The sequence below is a fragment of the Gopherus flavomarginatus genome, chromosome 6 (assembly GCF_025201925.1).
Source record: "Gopherus flavomarginatus isolate rGopFla2 chromosome 6, rGopFla2.mat.asm, whole genome shotgun sequence".
NCBI lineage: Eukaryota > Metazoa > Chordata > Testudines > Testudinidae > Gopherus > Gopherus flavomarginatus.
Genome location: NC_066622.1, coordinates 112674601 through 112701955, shown reverse-complemented (window position 1 = coordinate 112701955; position 27355 = coordinate 112674601). Strand labels below are relative to the sequence as shown.

Genomic DNA, 27355 nt, shown 5'->3' with positions numbered 1-27355 from the left:
GGCCATTTATTCCTACTGCTTGCTTCCTACTCCAAGACAATTTCTCATCATATTACTCTTTCTTTAATAACCAATTAAGTACATATGCACCCAGCCTGTGAAATTCAGACCTGAATGAGAATTTCACAGCATCATGGTTTAGGATTATTTGGGTCTGCGGGTTGGTTAAAGATTATCTCTGTTGGTGATGAACTCCATCAAGGACCACAATGTGACCTCCTTACACCATTAGTGAGCAGCTATTCATATAAGCTAGTGTGACATTACTGGATTTACTTGGAATGTAGATGCTCACCAGTGGGAGAGGCAATTCACAGTACTTTACCTGTTTTAGAAATGTATTGTGAATGGTTTTCTGAACTATTGCTTCTTTTACTGGTAAAAAAAATTAAAAAGAGGCTTAGCTATGGTATAATTCTTAAAACCATTTAAAAGGTGGACACAGTGTTCATTGTTCTCCACTATGGATGCTGGTTTTCATTATTAAGAACATATTTGTTAAGGTGCTTAAGTATTAACTGGCAAAGCAGCTTTAAACTTGGCCTTTGCAGATTGGAGCCATTCCATACAAAGCAACCAGAAAAGTAATATATAAATGAACTATCCTCCAAGATATTAATGGGTATTTAATGTATAGTAATCAGTCAAGGAAATTAGAAGATGGGATGGAGATTTCCTTATGAGCCATACAATAGACAGATCAATTCTCCAATCTGGAATGAATGCAACTAATTTGCAATTACGCATAGATAAGAAGATTTTCTATTGTAAAAACTCTATAGAACGACAATTGGGCAGTCAAGACTTCTTGGAATTTTTGACCAGGCATTTTTAATGATACAGTTACACATCCCTTTTTCATGTAAGTAGTAATAAATCTAGGGGTGGGTCTTACTGTGTTTATGTCTGTGGCTTTAAAATAATGGAGTATGCCCTGTGCCTAAAGCTAATATACTATTTTTGATCTACACATAAACCTATTATTAATGTAACTGCAAATTCCATGCATAGTTCTAGGATAGTAGAGGGCCCTAAATGTGTTGGTATGTTAGCAAGACTGAAATATAGGTTGGAAACTTTTCAGTTGGTTGATTTTATTCAGAAGAGATAATGGGTCAAATACAACACATGTGTAAGTGGATGAAGCTCTTTCGAAGTAAGAGAGTTGCAGTTCCTAACATGGGGGCAGGATTTGGCTCCATGTATTCACTCCAAGAATCAATTAGAACACTAACAACTTCAGCAAATTCTTCCGGATATGCAGTAATTCTTTTGTGCACTGAAATCAAGCCAGACTTTGCTTCCACAAGTGGAATTTAGTGTCCACTCCTTCAACATGGACCGCTGCCTGCTGTTCAGAGGAACAAATGAATGATTGCGGGTGAAAATAATGAACCAATCTGATATGTGCTCTCAGTTAAAGAGAAAACTGGCACACAATGATGCATATGAATGACAGGGTAGTCTGGAGCAGGAGTGGCAAACCTGTGGCCCTAGAGCCATGTGTGGCTGTTCAAAAGTTAATATGCAGCTCCTTGTATAGGCACCGACTCCGGGGCTGGAGCTTCAGGTGCCAACTTTCCAAAGTGCCGGGGTGGGGGGCTCACTGCTCAACCCCTGACTCTGCCACAGGACCTGCTCCTACTCCTGAGCCTGCCATGCCCTCATTCTTTCCACTCCCCCTCCCCAAACCTTCTGCGCGTCACAAAACAGCTGATCGGCCGTTCTGCCAGTGGGTAGGAGGCGCTGAGAGCGGGGTCGGGGGGATGCTGACATATTACTGTGGTTCTTTGGCAATGTACATTGGTAAATTCTGGCTCCTTTTCAGGCTCAGGTTGCCCACCCCTGGTCTAGAGGAATTGGTATCAGATTAGGGGCTACGAAATAGACGTTCTAATCCCAAACCTGCCAATTGCTTGTTGTAAGACTTTGGGCAAGGAACAGCTCCTTTGTGACTATTTCCAGTCTATAAAATGGAGATAATACGTACCTGGCTCTCAGATGCTTATGAGAATTAGTTCATGTTTGTACAGTGATTTGTGAAGTGCAACATGCTGTCTAAAGGGGATCTGCTGTTACAAGAGTGATTTATAAATATGATGTCTGAATATGTGAAAATAGTTAATAGATAAGGAGCTGGTAGATGTCACTCAAGAATATGTAGCATAGATCTTGGGTTTTGTAAACAAATAAAACATGTTGTGTACTGCAAATGGCTCCCCTTTTATATTGGGCTCTTTCCCTTTACAACCCTGTGCAATGGACTAAGTGGCATAAAGCTTCCATTACACGGATGTCCCTGATCATCATTCTGTGCTTTGAGGAGAGAGCAGGCTGCATGGGGCCTTGACTTATTCCAGCATAGGAGAATGGAGAGAGGTGGTTAATGAGCTGAGCCAATGGAAACAGGAGGTGAGGATGCGGGGGGGGGGGGGCGGGGCACGAGGGAGAAATAAACATCCTGTAAATGGCTGTTGCAGATTACTTCCAACTCTGTTACCACTTCCTTCCCTGGGCCATTCTTGTGACAGCACAGCTATACAGAGTCACGTGTAGTCTTGCCCTAAGTGCATAATACATCACTACCCTGCTATAACGTGACCCGATATAACACAGGTTTGCATATAGCGTGGTAGCAGCGGGGCTCTGGCGGTGCTTTAAAGGGTCCAGGACTCCGGCTGCTGTGGGGAGCCCTGGGCTCTTTAAATTACCACTGGAGCCCTGCCCCCACTATCCCAGGGCTGCAGCAGCAGGGCTTGGGCAGCGCTTTAAAGGGTCTGGGGATCCGGCTGCTGTGGGGAGCCCCAGGCACTTTAAGTCACCGCCAGAGGCCTGCTGCTGCTACCCCAAGGCTGTGGCAGTGGGGCTGGGCTGGTGATTTAAAGGGCCCGATCTCCCTGCAGCGGCCGGAGCCCGGAGTTCTTTAAATCACCATCGGAGATTCCTGCTGCTGGTACCCCGGGTCTGCAGCAGCAGGGCTCGGCCGGCGATTTAAAGGGCCATGGGTTGCTGCAGGGAGCCCCAGGCCCTTTAAATCACCGCTGGAGTCCTGCCGCTGCTACCCTGGGACTGCGGCAGCGGGACTCGGGCAGCGCTTTAAAGGGCCTGGGGCTCCCCACGGCCGGAGTCCTGGGCTCTTTAAATCACCGCTGCAGCCCTGCCACCGCTACCCCGATATAATGGTGTTTCACTTATAAAGTGGTAGAGATTTTTGGCTCCCCATGACCGCGTTATATAGGGTAGCAGTGTAGTATTACATATTACATTTGGTGGGAGATAGCTCAGTGGTTTGAGCATTGGCCTGCCAAAACCTGCATTGTGAGTTCAATCCTTTAGGGGGCCATTTAGAGAAAAAATCTGTCTGGGGATTAGTCCTGCTTTGAGCACGGGGTTGGACTAGATGATCTCCTGAGGTCCCTTCTAACTCTGATATTCTATGAGTCATGCATAGGAGCAATATAAGTAACCGTTGAAGAGGTTGAGGCAGACTTGGCAAGCTGTTTGTACCAGGATGCACAAACATTTGCAGAAAATATAAAAGGAAGTGGGAAAATTTGACAATCAGGGCAAGCCTGATTATGACATGGAAATAGTCAGCAGTCGGGGAGTATCTTCAATTAAATTATGCAGAAAGCAGGAAGTCTATTTTATTGCAGCCACTTAGACCTTACTCAGATGAAAAGCACTTCTTTAAAACCATAGTTTTTCATTCACATACACACTGAGATCTAGCAAGTAGTGCAGTTTTTCTTTTAATTCCATGAGACAGCATTGCTGATATGCAACTTCCTTCTCTGAGATGTAGTTGATTTTCTGCAAGAGGCCAACATACTACAATCATGTAGTTCTTTTTATTCAATTGATATCTTTATTTAAATATTAATTTTATGTGGCATAGACTAGTACTTTGACTTATACTAAACATTATAAAGCATAGTATGAACTTTCCAATAATAACAAAATTAAGCTGAAATGTAGAGAGAATACATAAATTGTCTTCCGACCTTTGATCTCTAAAGACCCTGATAGAGAAAAAGGTTGCAGTTGATTGCAGGATTTCAAAAAATTCTCTGATTTTTTTTCCTGGTAACCCAGAAGATACAAGTACAGTCAAACTAAATGCAGTGGTGTTTTATCTCCCCATATGAATAGCAAAGATTATTGTAGCTAAGGTAAAAGAATATTTTTAGGTTGGGGTGTGTGTGTGTATATGTGTGTGTATATGTGTATATACACGCACATGCCCTCAGATTTGCCTGCTTCCTGACAATCTGTTTTCTGGCCTTCTCTGTGACTGCTCTGTTGTGCTAGCTAATCATCTCCTTCCAATGGAAAAAGGCCAGATGTCCATGCATATTCTTTTTGATCTGTCACTACCATTTAATTTAATTGGTCATGTGACTTTGTAGTCTTTGGCTGGAATTGATGGGACCTTTAGAAGGAGTTGATGGGATCACTCTTGAGTAGTTAAATTCATTCCTGTCAGAGAGAGTGTTCTAGTGTTGGCTAATTGCTCATCTACCCAGAAGGCACTTCTATGAAGGCTACAAAAGGTTCTAATCTGTCTCTTTTCCTGCTCAACATGAATGTGAGACTGCTGAAGAAGATGATGAGATAATCTGGTCTGTGTTGCCATTGGCATGTTGTTGACATACAGAACTACATCTAGTTTTTATTGGACCTGGAGTATGTGGTATCCTTGCTTTTGTGGTGCTTTGCTGAGATAGGAACTCAGGTCAAAATGAGCTAAAGATGCTTAGTAATAGGTAAGATGGAAGGATACTGGAGAGTTTAACTGAAATGGTGTCTGCCCCCATTCAGGTGTTTTGCCCATCCTTCAGAAATTAGGCTTTCATTTTGGGGGTTCTTTGGGCCCCTTGTTTGATTCCAGAGACCCAGGGAACTTATAGGGCTAGAAATGACTTTTTTTCATCTGCATTCGGTGCAACATTTGCACCCAATTCTCATTTATACAGACATTGTTATAACAGTCCATGCTTTTGTGACATCTAGATTAGAGCACTTTTGACTCATGTTTAGCTTGTGGTACACTATGACCCCCAGATCCCTTTCTGCAGCACTCCATCCTAGGCAGTCATTTCCTATTTGTATGTGTGCAACTAATTGTTCCTTCCTAAGTGGAGTACTTTGCATTTGTCCATACTGAATTTCATCTATTTTCTTCAGACCATTTCTCCAGATCATTTTGAATTTTAAGTCTAACCTCCACAGCACTTGCAATTCCTCCCAGTTTCATATCATTCACAAACTTTGTAAGTGTACTCCCTGTGCCATTACTTAAATCACTGTTGAAGATATTGAACAGAACTGGTCTCAGAACTGATCCTGTGGGAGCCCACTTGATATGTCCTTCCAGCTTGTCTGTGGACCACTGATAACTACTTTCTGTGAACAGTTTTCCAACCAGTTATGCACCTATCTCATAGTAACTCCATCTAGGTTGTATTTTCCTAGTTTGATTATGAGAAGGTCATGCAAGACAGTATCAAAAGCCTTACTAAAATCAAGATTTACCACATCTACCACTTCCTCCCTATCTGCAAGGCTTGTTACTCTGTCAAAGGAAGCTATTAGATTGGTTTGATATGATTTGTTCTTGACAAATCCATGCTGATTGTTTCTTATTACCTTATTATTTTCCAGGTGTTTGCATATTGATTACTTAATTATTTGCTCCATTATCTTTCTGGATACTGAAGTTAAGGTGATTGGTTTGCAATTCCTTGGGTTGACCTTATTTCCCTTCTTATAGATGGGCTCTATATTTTCCCTTTTCCAGTCCTCTGGAATCTCTCCTGTCTTCCATTATTTTCTAAGATAATTGCTAATGGCTCAGATGTCTCCTCAGTCAGGTCCTTGGGTATTCTAGGATGTATTTCATCAGGCCCTAGTGACTTAAAGACAGCTAACTAGTTTTAGTAATTTTTAACTTGTTCTTTCCCTATTTTAGTCTCTGATCCTACCTCATTTTCACTGGCATTCACTATATTAGACATACGATCGTTATTAACCTCCTTGGTGAAAACTGAAACAAAAAAGTCATTTAACACTTCTGCCATTTCCACATTTTTTGTTATTGTTTTTGCCCCTTCATTGAATAATGAGCCTACCCTGTTCTTGGTCTTCCTCTTGCTTCTGAGGTTCTTGATCAATATCTTCATCAATTATTTCTTGTTACCCTTTATGTCTCTAGCTAGTTTAATGTTTTGTGCCTTGGCCTTTTTAATTTTGTCCCTATCTACTTGTGTTATTTGTTTATATTCATCCTTTGTAATATGACCTAGTTTCCACTTTTTGTAGGACTCATTTCTGATTTTCAGATCATTGAAGATCTCCTGGGTAAGCCAGGGTGGTCTCTTTCCATACTTCCTGTCTTTCCTATGCTGTGGGATAGTTTGCTCTTGTGCCTTTATAATGTCTTTGAAAACCTGCCAACTCTCTTGAACTGTTTTTCCCCTTAGACTTGCTTCCCATGGGATCTTACCTACCAATTCCCTGAGCTTTCTAAAGTCTGCCTTCTTAATCCATTATCTTTATTGTGTTGTATTCCCTCCTACCATTCATTAGAATCCTGAGCTCTTACCATTTCATGATCACTTTCACCTCAGCTGTCTTCCACTTTCAAATTCTCAACCAGTTCCTCACTATTTGTCAAAATCAAATCTAGACCAGCCCTCCCCCCTAGTAGTTTTCTCCACCTTCTGAACTAAAAAATTGTCTCCAATACATTCCAAGAACTTGTTGGGTAATCTGTGCCCTGCTGTATTGTTTTCCCAGCAGATGTGTGGGCAATTGAAGTTCCCAACCACCGCCAACTCCTGTGCTTTGGGTGATTTTGTTAGTTGTTTAAAAAAAGCCTCATCCACTTCTTCTTCCTGGTTAATCTTCTGTGTAATAGTTCTAGACAGCAGTCTGTAGTGGTCTAGTTTCTTGGTTTTTATTTGTTCTTCCTCTTGACTCTTATATTGTTGCTCAAGGTGAAAATTTAGCAACTTTGGGTTTGGTTTGTTTGCTCCACTTCCCAGGTGGTTAGAGCTGTTAAGCCTGGAGAGTGGTGAGTGTGTTTCCATCTGGAAACTCACCCTTCAACCCCCAACTCTGTCTCTTGCTAGTCCTTGGCTTAATGAAAGCATTAAACAAAACACGCCTCAAAAAAGGGATCATTTCATTTGGAAATTTGTGAGACCACAATGTTAAAAATGAGTTAAAATTGCCCTGAGACATAGTCTTTTTGTTCCTTTTGAAAACTTAGAATGTTTTAAACATGGGTTTTTAGATTGGTTTCTGTGTTATGGACAGGAAGTGTTAAACCTGCTTATTGCTCTGCTGCATGAAATTGCACAGAAGTTGGTATCTGAATATCAGCAAATTGACTGGAAAGGATGAAGCAGCTCCAAAATCAGATCAGCTTTTAAAAAAATCAGATTATAGCTTTAAAATGTTCAGCTCTCTAGGTCTGGATATTGCACAGCCACCTACACAGAATAAAAATTACCCTGGCAAGGTCAGTAGTGACAAAACAATGCATCTACATATCCCCAGCCTAACAATAACTTCAGTTATGTGCCTCTGACATAAGAAGGCTCTGTTTCATACCTCACTGAGCATTTCTTCTTCTTCTTTTTTATTTGCTTTAAGCATTTTTCTCATTTTTTGTTGAAGCTTTTCGCTACTGACAATATCAGCTCCATCACAGCAAGAGCTATCAGCCTCTCTGCTTTGTCTCTTGGAGGAGGTTTATCATCTACCTTTAAAAAAAAATCTTTTCTTTATGGATAAAAACACACATTAAGAAACCTAACCAAATGAAAGGGACAGCGCATTCATATTTTATGCAAATACTGAGATTTTGAAGTGAAATAAGGGAGCAGTAAATGTGGGCCTTTACTTATTCAATTTATATAATATGGGATTATAGGAAGGATGGGCTCAAAATTCCATTGGAATCAATAAGACTTTTTCTGTTGACTACATTGGGCTTTGGATCAGTCCCTTTGTTTACAGGACTATGCTTTCCTTCTTTTAAACAATTCCTCAGTTATGCTCTGTGACTGAATATTACTAATCCAGATGACTGTTTTAAATGCGCAGCTATTTATTGGCATATGGCCGAGTATTGGCCAAACATGGATTAGTGTGTATATTTAAACTACTATCACAATACACAACCTGCAACCCTGTAAGAAAACTTCAGATCTTCTGGAAAAAGCACATCTTATATGATCTTCTTTAGCATAATAGATACTTAGCCCTTTCATAGTGCTTTACATTTTTCAAAGCACAGCAACCATTTGTATACAATGTCTGGCTCTCTAAATAAGAAACAGATTAATTTTAGCCTTTACAGCCCTTGTGCAGAAGGCTAATGCATGTTTGGTGATAAAGGAAAGTGTTTTTGTGTACTCTGGAAATCCTAAGGAAAACATTTACTATTGAAATGCAATCAACATTAATAGAAGCATAACTGATTTGCTGCATAAGCACTTTGTGCAACCCATCGCAGGCAGTGGATTACGCCCAGTTTGATAACACTGTTTTTTCAGAACAAGTTCATACTTCAGTGTTCATATCCATGCTACCAAGCTCTGTCCCAAATGCCTCTCTTTTTTGTTTATTTTATTTCTAGAATTTAAGAATATGTTTTACATTTGAATGACATATAATAAAGAATCAAGGTGAGTGAGATAATATCTTTTATTGGACCAACTTCTGTTGGTGTGAGAGACAAACTTTCAAGCTTACTTATAGCTTTTCTTTAGGTCTGGGAAACTTGAGTGTCACTGTAGCAGAGCGGTAGCCATGTTAGTTGGATCTGTAAAAGCAGTAAAGAATCCTGTGGCACATTATAGACTAACAGACGTTTTGGAGCACGAGCTTTTGTGGGTGAATACCCACTTCGTCGGACCCACGAAAGCTCATGCTCCAAAATGTCTGTTAGTCTATAAGGTGCCACAGGATTCTTTGCTGCTTTTGAGTGTCACTGCTAAACACAAGTTTGAACAGATGGCTTAGAACGAGTAGTTAACACATTTCAAGGGACCAGTTAAGGAGAAGTGGCCCATTAATACCCCTCCAGTCATAGGGAGGAATGGAAGTGAGGGGGGGTGAAAAGGCAGCTGGGGGGGGCATTGTTAGTGAGTTACAGCCATAAATCCCTGAGTGAGAACAAGGTGGGTAGCAGGCACCAATATAGTACTGCTAGCAGCGTGAACTCCAACAGGGGCACATCTGGGAAGGTTGTAGTCACAGAGGTTGTAGTCACAGCTGTGTTCCCACCTCTACTCCTGCATACTAGCAAAATCCTTGGGAGCCATTCTTCTGCTCTATGCAAGCATAATGCCTCCAGCCACTGGCACTCAGGCAATGCACCTCCTTTTCCTTTCCCTTCCCCCAGTGCAGCTCTGGTTGCAAGGGCAGGTCTACACTACAGCAGGGATGACGCTTTGAGACTGGTCCACTGGCGGATGATTTAGTGGATCTAGTAAAGACCTGCCAGATCAACAACAGATCGCTTTCCAGCCGACCCTCGTACTCTACCCCCGACGAGAAGAGTAAGGTAAGTCCCATTGACCTCCGCAGTAACTTGACGTAAGGTACATCAGCTCTAGCTATGTTGTTCAGGTAGCTGGAGTTGTGTAACATAGGTTGACTTACCATGGTAGACATAGCCTAAGAGCCTTAATGGAGCCCAATATTTCCCAGTACACAAAAGCACTGGTATTAGCTTATACTTTTACAGCTCTAAATACATTCTGTTTTTGAAGATGCAAACTTTGGCTATTCAGCTAAGGCTCCTGAGGAATTTTCCTTTTGGCCTACTAATAGACATATTAATGGTCTGATCCAAATCCTATTATACTCAAAAGTCTCCCATTGACTTGGATGGGAGTTCACTCAGGCCTTAAGGCATAGTGGCTAATTCAAAGCCCCTGAAGTTAGTGGAAAGATGAGGACCTCAATGAGCTTTGAATCACACTGCAAAGGAACACTGCAGTTCAAAGTCACATCACTGCCTCCAACTAATTCACCCCCCTTGTTCTTTCACAAATGGACCATTAGCTGAACATATGCATTAGTGGTGGTTAAATTATGTGTTGACAATAAGTTATCCAACAAAACTAGCTCATTTCCCCCCCATTCACAAATTGTTTGCAGATTCTGATTTATATAGAGTATTCACTATTTAAAGGGTTTTACAAAATAGTTTATGCAAACAAATTTCAGCCTGGTTGTGAGCTCTTTGCTTTGATTGTGTCTACTTCTGTTCAGTATTTATTATTCATGATGTGTGATTGGTTACCTAAGAATATGACCTCCATGAATAACAGTGAAGCAAATTCAGCAGCTTTTCCTACACACCCCCCCCCAGAGAGAGAGAAAATTAGGACAACTCTAATATGTATTGTTAAATAAACATTCAGTACGCCACAGTTGTAGTATATAACGTTGCATTTGATTCCTATATTAGCCATCCTGAATGGAGTCCAGGAAGTTGTAAAAAGTATTTTCTGTTTTATGATACTAAAAAGAATGCCTTCAGGTTTCTATTAAATCTTTGTCATAATGTGAAATATATATAACAGGCATAGGTGTTCTATGTATTTGTAACCTTTCCAGTGAAAATGTAGTAGCACATTGTAATAAACTAACTATTGATGAAGTTTTCTATATCCTTAGTATGGTTTATAAGTATTCAAAAAGTAACAGTTTGCCTGGCATATCATTGCTTGTGATGTGAAGTTTAGTCTCAGCTGTAAATATTGGCAGTGATTCTTTTTTCTATGGCTGCTCTTTTCTGTTAGCGACGAGAACGTATAATACTATAATGCTCCCCTTTCTATGTCCAGTTTGGGATTTGTACACAACACCTTGATGAAATGCAGAGGCATTACTCTCAGGAAGAAGTATTGTATTGTGAGTATGGAACTGGGAGCCAGACAACCTGGGTTATATTTCTAGTTCTACCGCACGCTACCTGTGTGACCTTGGGTGAGGTACTTAGCCACTCGGTGCCACAGTTCATTGTCAATGAGACTTAGGCTCCCAAGTCACTAAAGTGCTACTGAAAATGTTATCTAATGTGTTTAGCGACAGGGAGAAAAAGGTTTTAATGAAGTTTTTTTGGTCAGACCCTTGTATGCTATCATGAAAACGTATATGTAAGTGTTCAGAAAATCAGTGTCATTGTTTAATTATTAGCCGGGTTATAAAGCAGAAGTAACTAGGTATAATTCATAAATGAAATATGTGAAACCTTGATGGAGGGTTAATCAATTAATGTAGTGAGCCAATCTTGAACTTTGAGAGACCAAGACAGAAATCATGCTCAGCAATCTATGTGCCAATGATTTGAAAGCCACAGTTTTTTTCCTACCTATTCTCATTTTGGTGTGTTAATCTCTAGGGCAGGAACTGGTCCGATATCAGTAGCTAGTCACTTAAATTAGCAATTAGACATAATGACATATCAGAATCTCCGCATACCTGAACCTATAATGTAGAGATCTTTCAGTATTTCTGCAAAACCTATGGGATTTATACCAGTTTGCTTAGTCGCTTCTCATGTGGCTTTGCTCCTGATCCGTCTATCCACTTGTAAAACATCTTAATTCTTCATCTTCATTTCCTAGGGTAATAATAACATAACTTTTTACTCACATGTAATGTCTATAATAGTGCCTTATGATAACTAAACTTGTTTTTATAAAATGTAATAAATGTAAGTTTTACTGTTGATTTCTGCTCAGTACCATTGAGGATGCTGGTAGATCCTAAGGTACACGGTGCTCAGGAGAAGTTGTTGATATGACTTTGAATTGCTTATGATATATAGGATGGCCATCATATCTTATTCTTGGCTTCTGAAACTGTTGACAATAATAACATGCTTATTTTCGTCTGTTGTGGTGACTATATGCTGTATCACTATCGTTCATCTTTCCTTGCTCAGGTATTTTCTCTCCAGGCTTTATTTCCTTTGAAATGACAAAACCCTTTGAGTTGTCATCACCTTCCCAGTTTGTCTTAAAAGAATAGTATGAGTAGCTCATGGATCCGACCTAGTGATAACAAGAATTGCCTTTACTGAACTGTGTGCATCTCTGTTATTCCTTTTGACATTTCATCCCCAGCTTCCTGGTAAGGTTTTATGGACAAGTTATTAACCCCACAGACATGTATATGAAAACTGCAGGTTGTTTACTTCTGCCTGTTGTAAAGCTGCTGTTTAAATACTCTGTAACAGTATGTATAAATGATCCTCTTGATATAGTCTATTGTGCTTCTGCTATCTAACGTCTATTTATCTGTCAAATGTTCCAAATTCTGTTGGTTTATGATCTATTTTCCAGGCTTTTTAAAGTTATGATATGGTTTTAAAAAAATATTTATACTGTCTGAGATCTTTGAATGACAAGGGAAAGAGTCATAGATTTTAAGGCCAGATGGGACCATTAGGATCATCTAGTCTGATCTCCTGCATAGCAGAGGCCACAGAAGTTCACCTAGTGATTCCTGCTTCATTTCCAATGTTCATTAACCTCGCTGATGATGGACTGGGCTCATTATTCACTTCCTATGCCAAAAATCAGTTGTATTTTGTTAACTGAAGGTCAACTATTGATATACTGGCTTTAAGCAAATATTATTTATGAGGTTGAGTTGATTAGAAGGCAGATGAAATCATCTGAAGTTAGTTTGGGTCTTGATATGTTCATCTGCCTAACCACCTTTTTCTCATCCAGTTTAAAATCCATCCCAAACTCTATCGCTCAGTTTTATCACATTATAAAATGGAATTACGTACACAACAGAGATGCATCAGCAAAGCGCTTTGCTGGAGTACAGTTAAATGCAGATATTTAATCTTGATTTATGAGCTCCCAGTTGCTCCCAGTTGTGTGAGCTGATGCCATCCCCTGATCGTGATACATTTTCTGATTGTTATAAATGGGGCTCAAAGTAGAATTGCAGTGTTTATAAAGTGTTCTTGGTTGAAAGGGTGACGTCAAGCACAACTATGCTGGAATAATTGAAGACCATTAAATTATTTTTTACAGGGAAATACAGTATAGTTCTACTGGTTTTGTTTTGTTTCTGCCTCACTTTAAAATAAAAAAACAAAGTTTTTATACTAATATTTTCATAACACTTCCATTTACATGTTCATGAGAAATTGCAGAAGTTTGAATGTTGACCATTGAAAGAAACCATGAGCTTGGTAAATGAACAACTATATTATGAGTCTTGACTCTGAACTAAGCACTGAATATAAAAAAGAACCTGCTGTTGGTATTGTGGAGGGATGTAAAGTTGATTTTGTACATTATGCAATAATACAAGGCTTGAAAAAAAATTAAGATGGTATTTAACTATCTTTTCACACTCACTCAAAGTAGCAGATTAATAGCTCTGGAGTTTGTAATCCTTTAAACCCAAAGCAAGTGTATTTTGTTGCACAGGCAGGAGCAATGTAGGCTTCCTCATATAGTTCCATCAATATGCTTCATTCCTGAATTGGAAAGTTCACTGGAACAGAGGAGAAGGGTCCTTTTTGTTTTCCCAGCCTCTTAGCAGTTGCTGGAACCAGGGCCAGCTCTAGGTTTTTTGCCGCCCCAAACAAAAAAAATTTTGGCTGCCCGCCCCCACCCCATCCCTGGGCTCTTACCCGCCACCCGCACCCCCTGCCACCCCAGCCCTGGGCTCTCTCTTCCCCCCCACACCTCCTGCCACTCCAGCCCTGGGCTCTCTCTTCCCCCCCCCCCACACCCCCTGCCTCCCCAGCCCTGGGCTCTCTCTTCCCCCCCACAAATCCCCCGCTGCCTGAGCCCTGGGCTCTCTCTCCCCCCCGCACCCCCTGCCACCCGAGCCCTGGGCTCTCTCTCCCCCCCGCACCCCCTGCCGCCCCAGCCCTGGGCTCTCTCTCCCCCCCGCACCCCCTGCCGCCCCAGCCCTGGGCTATCTCTTCCCCCCAACACCTCTTGCCACTCCAGCTCTGGGCTCTCTCTTCTCCCCCCCACACCCCTTGCCTCCCCAGCCCTGGGCTCTCTCTTCCCCCCACAAATCCCCCGCTGCCTGAGCCCTGGGCTCTCTCTCCCCACCGCACACCCTGCCGCCCCAGCCCTGGGCTCCCCCACACCAGTGCTGACTCCACCCGTTGCCCCCTTGCCTCTAGCTGGTCCAGCGCTGGCAGGGTCAGGGTAAGCTGCAGGGCTCCCGGGCCGCGTCCCAGCCCAGGGTCCTTCCAGCCAGGGCTCCCGCCTCCAGGACCATCCGGGACCCAGGAGGGCAGAATCGGGGGACCAGGCTGGCATGGGGCTGAGAAGCCCCAGAGGGAGTGGCGCCCCAGAAAGCGAGACGCGGGCCCTGCACAGCAGCACCTTCACTCTATGGCCCCGCTGCTGCTGCTGCTTCTGGTCGCCCTGCCACAGTCCCTGAGCAGCTCAGGCCACTCTGCCCAGCCCTAGCTGTGGCACTGGGGGGCAGCCTCACTGCAGCACCTGCCGGAGGCTCCGTAGGCCCCATGGGGCAGCTCACAGCCCAAGTATCCCCCACTCAGATCCTGCCTGGCCCAGCCACAAGATGCAGCGCTGCTCCCTCACGGTGCAAACCACAGCAGCCCCAGGGCATGCCCCATGCAGATGCACTGCAGCTGCCAGGGCCAGCTCCAGGCTTTTGCCACCGGAAGTAAAAAAAAAAAGATGGCCAGAATGCCACCCTTGAAAATGTGCCACCCCAGGCACATGCTTGTTTTGCTGGTGCCTAGAGCCGGCCCTGGCTGGAACCCTGCTTAGGAGCAGCAGGAAGATTACTGCTGTCTGACTGGGACAGATGTGGTTTATTAGACACACTGATAGAGAGAACATGAGAATAGCAGTGTAGAGAAAAGAGCTAGGGTTTTGGATAGTCAGAGCTAGAGAGAAGAAGGCCATAGACAATCATACAGAGATGATTTAGGTAGGGGACTATTTAGATGCATGGCCTGTTACTTTGGAATAAGATTTTTATTAATAAACCAAGCCCCAAGAGGAAGAGTTTTTGCCTGAGTGTGTGGCTTTTCATTCACAGGTGGGTAAAGACTTTAGCAATTTATATCTACTTTAGGGATTGGAAGGTTAGTTCACTCTCTATGTCCATTCAAATTCTTGGCCTTTCTTCTGAGACTTTCAAGTGTGAAAACTGTGATGCTAGTATTTGTCTACTAAGAAGTGGACTGAGCATACCCCAAAATCTGTCAAACAGCAATGGCTTTCACTCACTCCCAATTTCAGCAAAAAAATTATTGCCAGTAACACTCCCCTGAGCCATCCAGTTCTTCAATGTCCAGTTTTCAGGATGAGTCATTTGGGAAAGTATTATTATTATTATTGAATAGATCTAAAAGCAAATGCTTTTTTAGCCACACTAAGGAGATCATTATTTATAAGCTCTTTCATAAATTGAATAAATCCAAAGTACTGAAATTTTATAGACAATGTTCTGCTAAATCCTATCTTCAGTGTTCTGAAATTCAGCTGTGTTGTGTGTTCATGCTGAAAGGGGTTGGGGAGGTAAATTTAAATAGTTATTTAGGCCTGTTAATAACATGCTTAAGAACAATTTCATAAAGAGCTTTTCGATCATCTAATGCCATCTGTGTTAAAGTTGATTATAGTTAATTATACAGGCACGAATTCCACAGTAAAATGGATGTCGTTGCTAGAACAGTTTGTTTGTGTTCAAGACAACAGGCTGACATAAAGTTAAACAGATGGAATTAGAGTCGGAGACACAGTCTGCTCTGAATTAATCTAATGTAAATGAAAGAATCAATTGCATTTCCTTCCTTTTTACTGTTCTGAGGGAAGGGCATATTGAAATTGCTGAAAAGTTTAAGTAATGTTATATTTTCAGTCTCAGAATCTGTTTTTCTGTACATTCTTCAAATGTGGCAATAACCACCACATCTTCCACTTGCATTTAATTTATTTGTATAGTATATGCAAAATTCTCTTAATATTTTCCATTTCTTGATTCTGTGTTGATTAGAATGAGTAACTATGTAGGCTATACCTCCATCTGAGTTACATAAAAAGCAACATTTGTTCTATGTTGGAAATTCATGCACAGAATAAATATATAAAGAATTTGTTATAAGAATTAAGATTATGCTCATGGTTTCATTAACAGTCTGACCAGGAAGGGTTAATCTGAACTATCTCTGGGGGATTAATCTTTTGAGTAAAATCCAGGTCATTCAGGATTGAGCATGTCTCTATTCAAGCTGTTGCTGAAATTGTACTAATCCGACACAAAAACTTTGGCTGGACTTTCATCAGAGGAAAATGACTACCATGTATCATTATGTTAATAATGCTTACGCAGATCTACCCAGGAAATGGGCATGGCAAATTTATTTCCTTTCTCTTCCATCCCCAATCAGAACTTTCAGGGGTTGAGGGGTTGGGGTGTTACATACTTAATGTTGCCCTGATTAGGCCATTTCCATCTGATCTTCACCTACTAATATTTCTTAGGTATTTCCAAAAAACCTAGAGCTAATATCATTTCCCTAAAACAACGCCACTGTGCCCACCTCTCCATGGTCCAGGCATTTTTTTAAGGCACCGGGGGTTCTCGTGACATATGAAATCACATTTCTTCATGAACAAAAGGTGCTTATTCAAGAAAACAACTATTAACTACAGACACTCAAATGGACTTCCATACATCTTGCCTCCTGGAGGAATATTGATATGACAAGGGCCAAATATTTTTGTTCAGCAATGTTTTGAGTAACTGGTGAAGGGAGAAGAAGTTAGACATCATTTGAGCTATGAAATAAAGCCTTTTTGTTTTTACTCTTCCATAACTCAGAAAGGGTCAAAGGATTTTCCTCAAATATGGAAAGCTTCAGCCTAAAGGGAGAATTTTTGAGACATTTCAGAGCATTTTAAATGGAAGACTATAACAGCATGGATAGCCCTACCTAAAAGCAATAATAAGGTGTATATCTAGTGTATCTATCCAGGTAAAAATAGCCAACCAGATTTTCACTTATCCATGAATTAATTTGATCCTAACATAGTTCAACAAAATGCAGTCATACATCAGGATAAAGGTTCATGAATCTCTCTTTCACATGCACACACACTTACTCACATTCACTCCTGTAAAAAAACCCTTTTTTTTTTCTTCCAAGCGTACTGAACTTGGAGCCGTCTCCACCCCAAAGTAGCTTTCACTGGGGCACTGTTCTCATAGACCATCTCAGTGACAGCCCAGGTCAAGTCTTCTAAGAAGTTCATTGTGCTGTTCTAGTGTTTTGCACAAGCTCATACAGAATTTGTTCTCAACCTGAATGTTGTCTCCTGTAACTTAGCTGCTCTCTTATGCTTTAAACAGGTTGGATTAATAACAGGTGTAGGAAGGTTCGGACACTTTTGTTTGCCAGAACAGCATGTCCCAAGTGAGCAGCTCATTTTAACTACAGTCATGCCAGCTTTCTCATGTCAGAATCCATTAACCAAATTTGTATTGATTTTCATTCAGTTGAAGCCAGATAAACTAATTTACAATTTAAATTCTAAGAGTTGCACAGTAATGTATTTTCTCTGAGAAATATGTGCACAAAAATAGCACACGATATGATTACATTAGCAGAACCTTTGGGCTAATGTAAAACACACCCCCATAAGAAAACTCATTTTCTTGTGCTGGGATGTGCAGACTCTGCGGCAATCTTAAATGAAGAATTGAGATTACTCAAGAAGAAATCCCCCATGTGTAGCATCCTGGAAGTGAGGACTCAGCCATCGGCAATGCTGCCAGTGAGTTTTTATGAGAGATTTTTCATGCAAAAGACAAACATTTGTGAGTAAACCTAAAATTATAAACAAATTCTTCAGTAAAAAGGATGGAGGAAAAATATCTCACAATCCTTTGTCATGGTACTTGAAATTGCTAAACATTAATGGTGTGGGGTTTCTGACACATATTTGTACTGTAGACACTGTTTTATATTTTTTTTAAAGTAATGTTGGAGTATTGATTTCACACACTTCAATCTCAAAAACACATTTTCCAATGAAGCTTGATCTTGAATAACAAATCAGGAGGCAAAATGAGTCTGACTAAAGATTGCCTATGGTGCATTATTAATGCCATCTTTAACATAATACATGCCAGGCATCGTATGCATAATATATTCTCCCAGTATCAGAAATATGAAGAGTTTACTATTCTATTTAGATGAGGAAAGCTGACTTGCCCCATTTGACTTGCATAATTCATTCTTATTTGCAATAAAATAGGAAATTATAATAACAGAAAAAAACCATTTAAAATAAAGGCTATTAATGCACTGCCTCAGATAATCTCCCCCATACTGCCCATGTCTATGTATATGCGCTGTTCTGCTATGTTTTAATGTCATTCCTCAAAGAATTTCTTCTGAAAGGCTATTTCCAAGAGCGGCAAGTGAGCACCAGCTACTGTAACCAGACTATTGGGGCAAATTATGAACTACTTTTACTTTTTCGTGCATGCCAGTGCGTCTCAGGCCAGAGTTCTGCCTGTTTGAACTTTTCAGAAAGTGATACACAGATTCAAAGCTCAGCTATTGCATTTTAACCAGTGTATCCTTATACAGACTTCCACAAAGACTGTTCTTGCTACAGAGTACTCTACAAAGTGTACATTACGGTGAAGGGTATGTTATTCCTTTTACAGTACCCACACGCACACACAAACAACCAAATTCTTTCTACTCTGATCTTTATTAATGATTTCTTTGTCTAGGAGGTTGCTTAAATGATAATGTTTTACCTGAAATGATAACTGCAGTGTCGCTCAGTTCACATCTATATTATTCTATTTTGTTGGCAAACAGAAAAGTCTGGCCTGTGAATCCTTTTTACTGGGAGCAGTCAGTCCTCTCTGAGTAGCTGACACACTCTTCTTAGTTTGCTTAATCGTTTCTATAGCCATTATGGCATAAGTATGAGATATCTGCAGATAAAATAATGCATTCTCAAGATTTCTACAGTGCTGTACCTCAGAGGACTACTGAGTAGGTCCCATTGAATCAGATAAGAGATTTATAGCGTCTCATCTCATTAAGCTTTACTGCTGTTGTTCTGTTCTTTAACTAAGGGCTGGTCTACACTACGAGGGAAAATCAGTCTCAGATACGCAACTTCAGCTACGTGAATAACGTAGATGAAGTCGAAGTATCTAAGATCGAATTACCTACCGTCCTCACGGCGCGGGATCGATGTCCGCGGCTCCCCATGTCGACTCTGCAACTCTGTTCGGGTTGGTGGAGTTCCAGAATCAATATAAGTACGTTCAGGGATCAATATATCGCTTCTAGATGAGACGCGATATATCGATCCCCGAGCAATCGATTGCTACCCACCGATACGGCGGGTAGTGAAGACATAGCCTCTGAGAAAATCCTAACTTTAAAGCATCTGAAATATCTAAATGTGCCTTTCCCAGCCAAAGGGGAACAATTCCCCCTCAAACCATTCCCTCCATGGTAAACCACAAAATCTTTGTACGAGGGCTCCCTAATAAGTAAAGGTTTAAAATAACACTTAATTAGACTCAAAATATTGCAGGTATGTGATACAGCCATGTTTTCCTCGCTTTAATCTCCCAGCTAAGACTGATTGGAACTCACAGATGCTCCTGTATAAAACCACTCAACAGCTGCCCTTCAGCTTTGATTGGTTCATCTCCTGTGCTGAGAATATGCAAGACTTGCAAAACTGCCTAATGCTTCCTCTTCTAGATTTTTGTGGTCACTTTTGTAGCTGTGCTGTCTACTCTGCTTTGTACATGTACGGAGAGAAAAGCCACTCAAATTATTCAAGGGCTGGAAAAAATCCTTTACAGGAAGAGCTCAATTTGATTAACTTATCAAAAAGACCAATAGGTATCGTGTTTGTGGTATACCATCAAAGGGAGAAAATACCAAGTGAAGGGCTCTTTAACCGAGAAGAGAAATGCATAACAATGGCTGGAAGTTGAAGTCAGACAAATTCAAATTAGAATAAGGGAAATGTTTTAGCAATGAAGGTGATTAACCATTGGTACAAACTAGCAAGGGCAACAGCAAATTCCACATCTCTTGATGGCTTCAAATCAAAATTAGATGCCTTTCTGAAAGATGTGCTGTAGTGAAACACAAGTTATTGGTCTTATTACAGGGATCACTTGTGAAATTCCATGGCCTGTGTTATACAAGAGGTTAGATTAGGTGACCTATTGGTCCCTTCTGGCTTTAAGATCTGTGAACAAATCCATTGCTCTCCCTTTGTCAGGCCATAGCGGAAGACAGACAGACGGCAATGGATGTGTTTTTAATTAGGCCACAACTTTATTCACTCAAATATCTGATGACAAATTGTACAGTGCCGGTCATTATCTCTTCCTTAATCTTTTCCACATAATCCCCAGCCAGGAGGGGCCTGCTCTGCTGCTGAAAGCCCACCACCCTTCCTTTCCGTGAGGTGAAAGGGGGGCTATAAAAGGAGAGGGTCAGCTCCCTGCTGTTCCAAACTTAGGACCCTCAAACCCTCGTCCTCAGCTTCCTTAATGGATGCATTCCTTTAAATCCTGTTCCAATCCATGTCATCTAATAACTGTATCCGTTACATTCTGAGTACCTGCACTGGCCATCAACCACAAGGAGGCACCAGCAAAATGCCTGGCTGCCTCCTCTCTCCCACATCCCACCAGTTCCCAGATATTCACTGATTCCTTCCTTTTTATTTTAATTGAAGTGAACCATATTTGCATCTAGTGTCCGCTCCCAAGCTGCCAAAGAGTGTACGAGGGGCATCAGCTAGTTCTTCCATGCCAATTCAGGATTGCCTCATACCCTGGGCAGAGATGTGAGCTGCCTAATGACTTGAAAACAGGGGCAGCTCTAGGCATTTTGCCGCCACAAGCACAGCAGGTAGGCTGCCTTTGGTGGCTTGCCTGCGGGAGGTCCCTGGTCCCGCAGATTCGGTGGCACGTCTGTGGGAGGTCCGCCGAAGCCACAGGACCAGCGGACCCTCCGCAAGCATGCCGCCAAAGGCAACCTGCCTGCCGCCCTCACAGCGACCGGCAGAGCGCCCCCCATGGCTTGCCATCCCAGGCACGCGCTTGGCATGCTGGTGCCTGGAGCCGCCCTGGTAGCTATATTTATTAGGATAGAAATTATAGTGCAGAGGTGGACAAAGTGTGGCTCTTGAGCCAAATGCAGCTTTTTTGCCATTAAAGTGTGGCTCTTGGAGTCCCCCCCCCACTCCTTCCATTCTCCACCTACCAGACTGAGGTGAGGGGAACTCGGGACCTCTGCCTTGCAGTGGGGTGGTGGGGTAGGGGAGGGGAGTCTTGGGGCTTCAGCCCCACAGAGCACGCTGGCTGGGGCTCGGGGCTTCAGCAAAAGTGAGGCAGAAGCCCTAAGCCCTGACAGGTACCTCCACGGGGCTGAAACTCCGAGCCCTGGCAGGTGCACCCCGGCTCTCAAACCTCTGAAGATTGCTGTATGCAGCTCAGAGGATCAGTAAGTTTGGCCATCCCTGTTACAGTGGAAAGGGAGTTTATTTGTGAGTTTTATAAAGAAATATCAATACACAATGTTCTAATAAAATGCTACCAAGTTATTGAAGCTACAAAATTGACAACAATGCTAAATGTAGCAATGAAAATAAAACAAGCACTGAAACAAAATGAGTTTTTATAAATTGCAGAAATATATAAGGAGTAAGCATGTTCATTACATTTGTTAGATAACAGATATGTCTTTGAGTTTTATTAACTTCTTGGTCACCTTCTTGTTGCTTTTGTAGCAACAATTTTTTGATCTCATTAAAGTTTCACCAAGTGTAGAGTAACCCACACTAGGGGAAGTGTGAGTCTTTGGCCCCCTCTAGTGTCTGGTTCACATAAAATAAGAGACTACTACAGCTACCAGCTAGCTGAATTTTTCCTTTTGCTCAAATAGATATCTCATACCTTTCAGTGCTGAAGATCCTGGGTTCAAACCCTGCCGACAGCAAAAGAGGGCTTGCTATAAACAGACAGGTTTAAATATGGCCAGCTCCATGGGAAGTGGTAGTTTGAAAATATAGGCCCAGATTCTGAGCGGCACAGTATAACTTTGCATCTCACCATTGGTGTGAACGCTCACAATCAGGGCCGGCTCCAGGCCCCAGCGCGCCAAGCGCGTGCTTGGGGTGGCATGCCACTGGGGGTGCTCTGCCAGTTGGCGGGAGGGTGGCAGGCGGCTCCGGTGGACCTCCCGCAGGCGTGCCTGCGGATGCTCCACCGGAGCCGCAGGACCGGCGAGCGGCAGAGCGCTCCCCGCGGCGTGCCACCGTGCTTGGGGCGGCGAAATGGCTAGAGCTGGCCCTGCTAACAATAGCTGGTCCTGGAAATATCTCCCTCAAAGTAAAGGGTTTTTCTAATGATGTAGAAAGCTCCTGTTCCATCATCGTGTGGATGGTGTGTAGAGGCTGTGGCAGGGGCAAGGAGGAATGCCTGGGGCATCACTATGTTCTGCTGATTTCCAGCTGCCACATGTCTTTGGGGTCACTGGCAGCTGGCAAATTCTAGAGCATTAAAACAGAACCTGCCTGGTGCACAACCAATTCAGGATTGAGGGAGCGCAAAAGCGTGGTTTAAACCTGAGGTGCACTGTGCACTCCTGAGCTGTAGTTCCGCAGCAGGATCTGAATTCCCACTAGTTAAATCAGTATGTTGAATTGAAAACCTTTCCATATGCTTACATCAAAGCTGATTAATAGCCAGACTTCTAGTGACGTTTGAGGATCATAGAGGGAACAGATCTGTTTGTTTAGTGAATGAATGTGAGGAGGGATAAGAAGAAAGGGACTACAGGGAGTCAGATTGGCATGGCAAGGTGAAAAAGGAGTGAAAGGAAGGGAATGGAGCAGAAGGGCTGGGAATGAAATAGAATGCAAGAGAGCAAAGAGTAAGAAAGATGCGGGAAAGGGATGGCTCCCTAAGACTATGTTTCAAATGTGAATTTTAGTGGATTTTTTTTTCACAGAGGATGATTCAGTAAAGACCATGCTGCAGAATATAAGAATTATGTCTTTAAAACAATAAAAATAAATAAAAGTGTACGTCTGTCAGCCTGGGGCACTCTAGGAACTTTAAAAGAGAGAATGGGATTTAAGGACTGTAGACTGATCATTTGTGATGTGTTCCTTAATGATATAAATTCTAGGATTACATTTGTGCTCTTTGCTAAAACTACATCATTATCAGAGCAAAATATAGTGTATTGCTCCAGCCTGCCATTGATGGCTTCATTCAAATGAGGAGCTGGCAAATGAGCTGCTCTCCATGTAAACTCTGTAATACTTGTATCAGAATTTTGTTCTATGGAGCTGAGCAATATGTTTCTGGAGTTTGATCGTGGCAGGTCCTACCCTCTGGTGTTTGGAAGCAATATTCTTTTAAGACTGGTATTTATCCACTATTCCCCAGATGGTTTAATTAATCATCTGTGTACACGGACATGCACCAATAGACAACACTCTTTTTCTTCGTGTATTACAAAGCTATGACTTTTTAATACAAACCCAACAATACTTTCATAATTTCCAACAGCAATGCTTTTCCTAGTACATACAAAGAATGTCATGGACATCACTAGAAAGCTGCCTTAATCTAGCCAGTATAACTTCTTGTTATTATCCCTAGGAATAAAGGCATAGTGCACACCAGATGGACCCATTTCTGAGCAGTCTGGTGATGCATTTTTGTGCATCCTCTCTGTATCAGCATCTCTCAATACCGAAAACTACTTAATATGGATCTCCTCCTTGTTCGTTGTATTATATGCTATATACTGATCTAGCCAGTTAGACAGCTTTGGTTAGGGTCCTGAACTCTGGAATTCACTTCCTCATATAATCCACCAGAACCCAAGTTTAGCCATTTTTAGTCAGCAATGCAAGACACATTGTCTACTGTGACTTATTTTTGTCATTTAGACCTGCAGCCAAAGGCTATTATTTCCATTTGGTTTGTGGAGGAATAGAGCTGGGATTGTATTGGGCCGTGCCTCCATTCTGTGCTAGTCAATATTTTCCCTTTTATTCTTGGTAACATACCCAGATACCCCAGAGAGAGAGGTGCCATGGAATGGCTAGATTGTTACAGCCCTCACGTGGTTGCACAATGGTAGAAGGAGAAGTAAGGCTCCATTTATTCTCCTGTTTGGCCCTGCTCAGATTGTGACTCTGGCTACAGAGTTGGCAACGCAGCTGCCTGCTATGAACACGTGGAAGGGGAGGAGCAAAGTAGGAGGATAATTGGCTCAGCCTCTCCCCATTTGTTGATCAGAGTAGCAGAATGGGGCATAAGGAAAGTAGTAAGCTGCTCAATGAAAAGAGCTGAAATGATTTACTCGCCCCATTTGAGCAAGGGAGGAATTTAGACTCTGAATTACAGTTCATTTTCTGATCTGCTCCTGAGACAGAGGAGCTATGTACTGCCCCTTCTCTAGGCAGATTGTAAAGTTAAAAACTATCCCTAATTAAATAAATAATTGTATTACAAAAACCTGTTTTTCTTTCATCTATTTATTATTTCTGTAGCTTCTTAACTCTGTAAAACATTTAGGGATACTAACATCTGTAAGATGCAATATCAAATGCTTATTGCTGCTTCTTTATTGTTTCTGATATAAACTCACTGATGGTTTTCAGTAAACCCTGTTGGAGTCCCTTGAAACAATGTCTTCTGATGCTTCTGTTTAGCTCCCAAAATATATTCTTGCAGATGAACATCAACTGATTATATTTCTTGAATCGTCAGGAAAAAATAAACTTATCCCATAGATGTGCACATTTTACAAAAGCCACTTTTAAGCTTTTCAGCTTTCAAAATTCTCAGACAGATCCTCCGTTAGTGTTAATTGGTGGAGCATCACTGAAGTCAATTGAGCTACATCAGTTTATATCAGCTAAGGATCTGGCTCTCTCCCTTGAGTCTTCACATCATCCAGTCAGTTTACAAAGAATAAGGTAAACTCAGAGCTGGGATTTAGTAATTGTGGAAATTTGAGTCCTCAAACCCAGGTGCTTTTTTCCATAACAGTGCATAGCTAACTGCTTTGAAAGAAGGCTGATATTGCAAGGAAATTGCAATTAGCACTGTTTGAAAATCCCAGTTCCCAAAGTTTCGATTCATAAGATAGAATTATAAAACCACTGCAACCTATAGTTCAACCTGTGACTCCAGTATAGCATACTGACTCACTGATTATCCTTTGTAGTTCTTCAGAATTTGTTCCATTATAAGGGAGTCTGTTTATTCCCACAGAAGTTTCAACATGTAAACCTGTTTTTAAAGGTTTATAAATCAGCTGTAAAAAAATCACTCATTATTATTATATTAGAGGGGAGGAAAAGTTTGAGATCAAAATAGTCCTATATGGTCAAAGGCTGATTGAACCATATGTGATATATTTTTGCTGTGCAGGAGTCCACCATTTTTACTGATTTCATAACATGTTTGCCAGTGCTATCCGATTGCCATAAAAATAAACGAATTACTGTGCAAAGTACTATACTTAGGAAGGAAAAATCAAATACAAAATGAGGAATAATTAGTAGTACTGCAGAGAAGGATCTGGGAGTTATAGTGGATCTCTAACTCAATGTGAACCAACAATGTGATATAGTTGTGAAAAAGGCTAGTATTATTCTTGGGTGCATTAACAGGAGTGTCATATATAAGACACAGGAAGTAATTGTTCTGTTCTAATTGGTACTGGTGAGGCCTCAGCTGGAGCATTATGTTCAGTTTTATGTGCCACACTTTAAGAAAGATGTGAACAAATTGGAGCGAGTTCACAAGACAGCATGCCTTCTAAAACTTTTATCACTTTTGTTGATCTCTGAGGAAAGGTTAAAACAACTGAGCATGTTTATTCTAGACACAAGAAGATGTTGGGGGTGATATGTTTTCAAATATGTTAAGATCTGTTATAAAGAGGACTGTGATCAATTGTTCTCCATGTCCACTGGCGGTAGGACAAGAAGTCATCAGCTTAATATGCTGCAAGGGAGATCAGATATTTGGGAAAACTTTCTATTATAAGGATAGTTAAGCTCAGGAATAGGTCACAAAGGGAGGTTGTGGAATCCGCATCACTGGAAGTTCTTAAGAACAAATTAGAGAAACAGGGATGGTGTACCTTGGTACAGGGGGAATGAACTATATGAATTCTCAAGGTCCCTTTCACCTCAACATTTCTATGAAATTCATCAAATCCCAACTAACTCAGTATGGAATGTCTTCTACTCAGCAGGATGCTGGTCATGCTCACTGATGTGAAACCTTCCCCACCAGACATGCAACCCTTCCACTTCACTTTCTCCACCCACTTTCCTGAAAATTTGAGAACATGAACTTGTAACCATAGAGGAAGTTTCACTCCCTCTGTTTCAGGGAGGTACAGCTTGCATCAACACGTGCCCCTGGAGGGAGCCACACCCTTGGGAGGGCAGGCATTGTTTCCATACCTGCCCTTCTGCTCCCAAGCTTTCTATCTCAGTGCTAGTTTCTTGCAGATGTGTTGAAGCACTGCCACAGCCTCCTCTCCAGTACATTTTTCCCCATTGGAGGACCAGCTCCAGATTCTATGCCAGTGGACATGCAAGTTGATGTGGCCTATTCCCCAAAGTCCCTATATGCTGTCTCAGTATTAGCTGGACAATCTTCACCTGAGGTATATGCTGTCTCAGTATTATCTGGACAATCCTCACCTGAGGCTCTAGGTTCACAGCACACTTACTTGAGTGCCAAAAGGTAGGGAAAGTTGGTTTTCTGTTACTCTACAGGTTTGTCTGGCACTAAAAAATTTGGAATAGATTTGTAACTCTTACCAACTCTGATCAAATTCTTGTTAGTTTTGATCATCTTAATCCTCACATATCATTAGTGGCTACATTCAAATGTTCTCATTATGTCTCTTTCACTTCTAATTAAATGGCTCTAAGATAATCTTTATGTAACTCTTTTTGTACCAGGTCTGTTATTTGAGGGGTGTCAGGAGGAGACAGTTGCCCTCTGGGAAAATCTCATTATTCTGTTAGCATGCTGCTCAGCGTGACATTGCGCTTCTCCTGATCGTATATGTGTGCATGAACTAGTAGGAGCTGAAAACTTATTGTAACGTCCTCTCCATTTTAAACAGTGTCAAATGTATAAGCTCAAAGTGATATCCTGGTTATTCTCTGACAATAATATTGTCATCTGCAGCTATAAACATATTTTTATATTCTCAATACAATACAAAATTATAAGACTTTGTTGTACT

The 27355-nt window shown here is 41.5% G+C and overlaps 1 protein-coding gene across 26 annotated transcripts in view; it reads left to right on the top strand.

Annotated features, from left to right (window-relative positions):
- JAKMIP3 (Janus kinase and microtubule interacting protein 3) overlaps positions 1 to 27355 on the top strand; it is a 187792-nt gene that overhangs the window by 29458 nt on the left and 130979 nt on the right. For 23 of the 26 annotated variants that reach the window (XM_050959345.1, XM_050959364.1, XM_050959363.1 and 20 more), the window contains exon 2: positions 9416 to 9577. The exons of the other annotated variants lie outside the window; for them this stretch is intronic. The gene's annotated coding sequence lies outside the window, so the exon portion shown is untranslated. The remainder of the gene's footprint in view (positions 1 to 9415; positions 9578 to 27355) is intronic. 26 annotated transcript variants of the gene reach the window in all.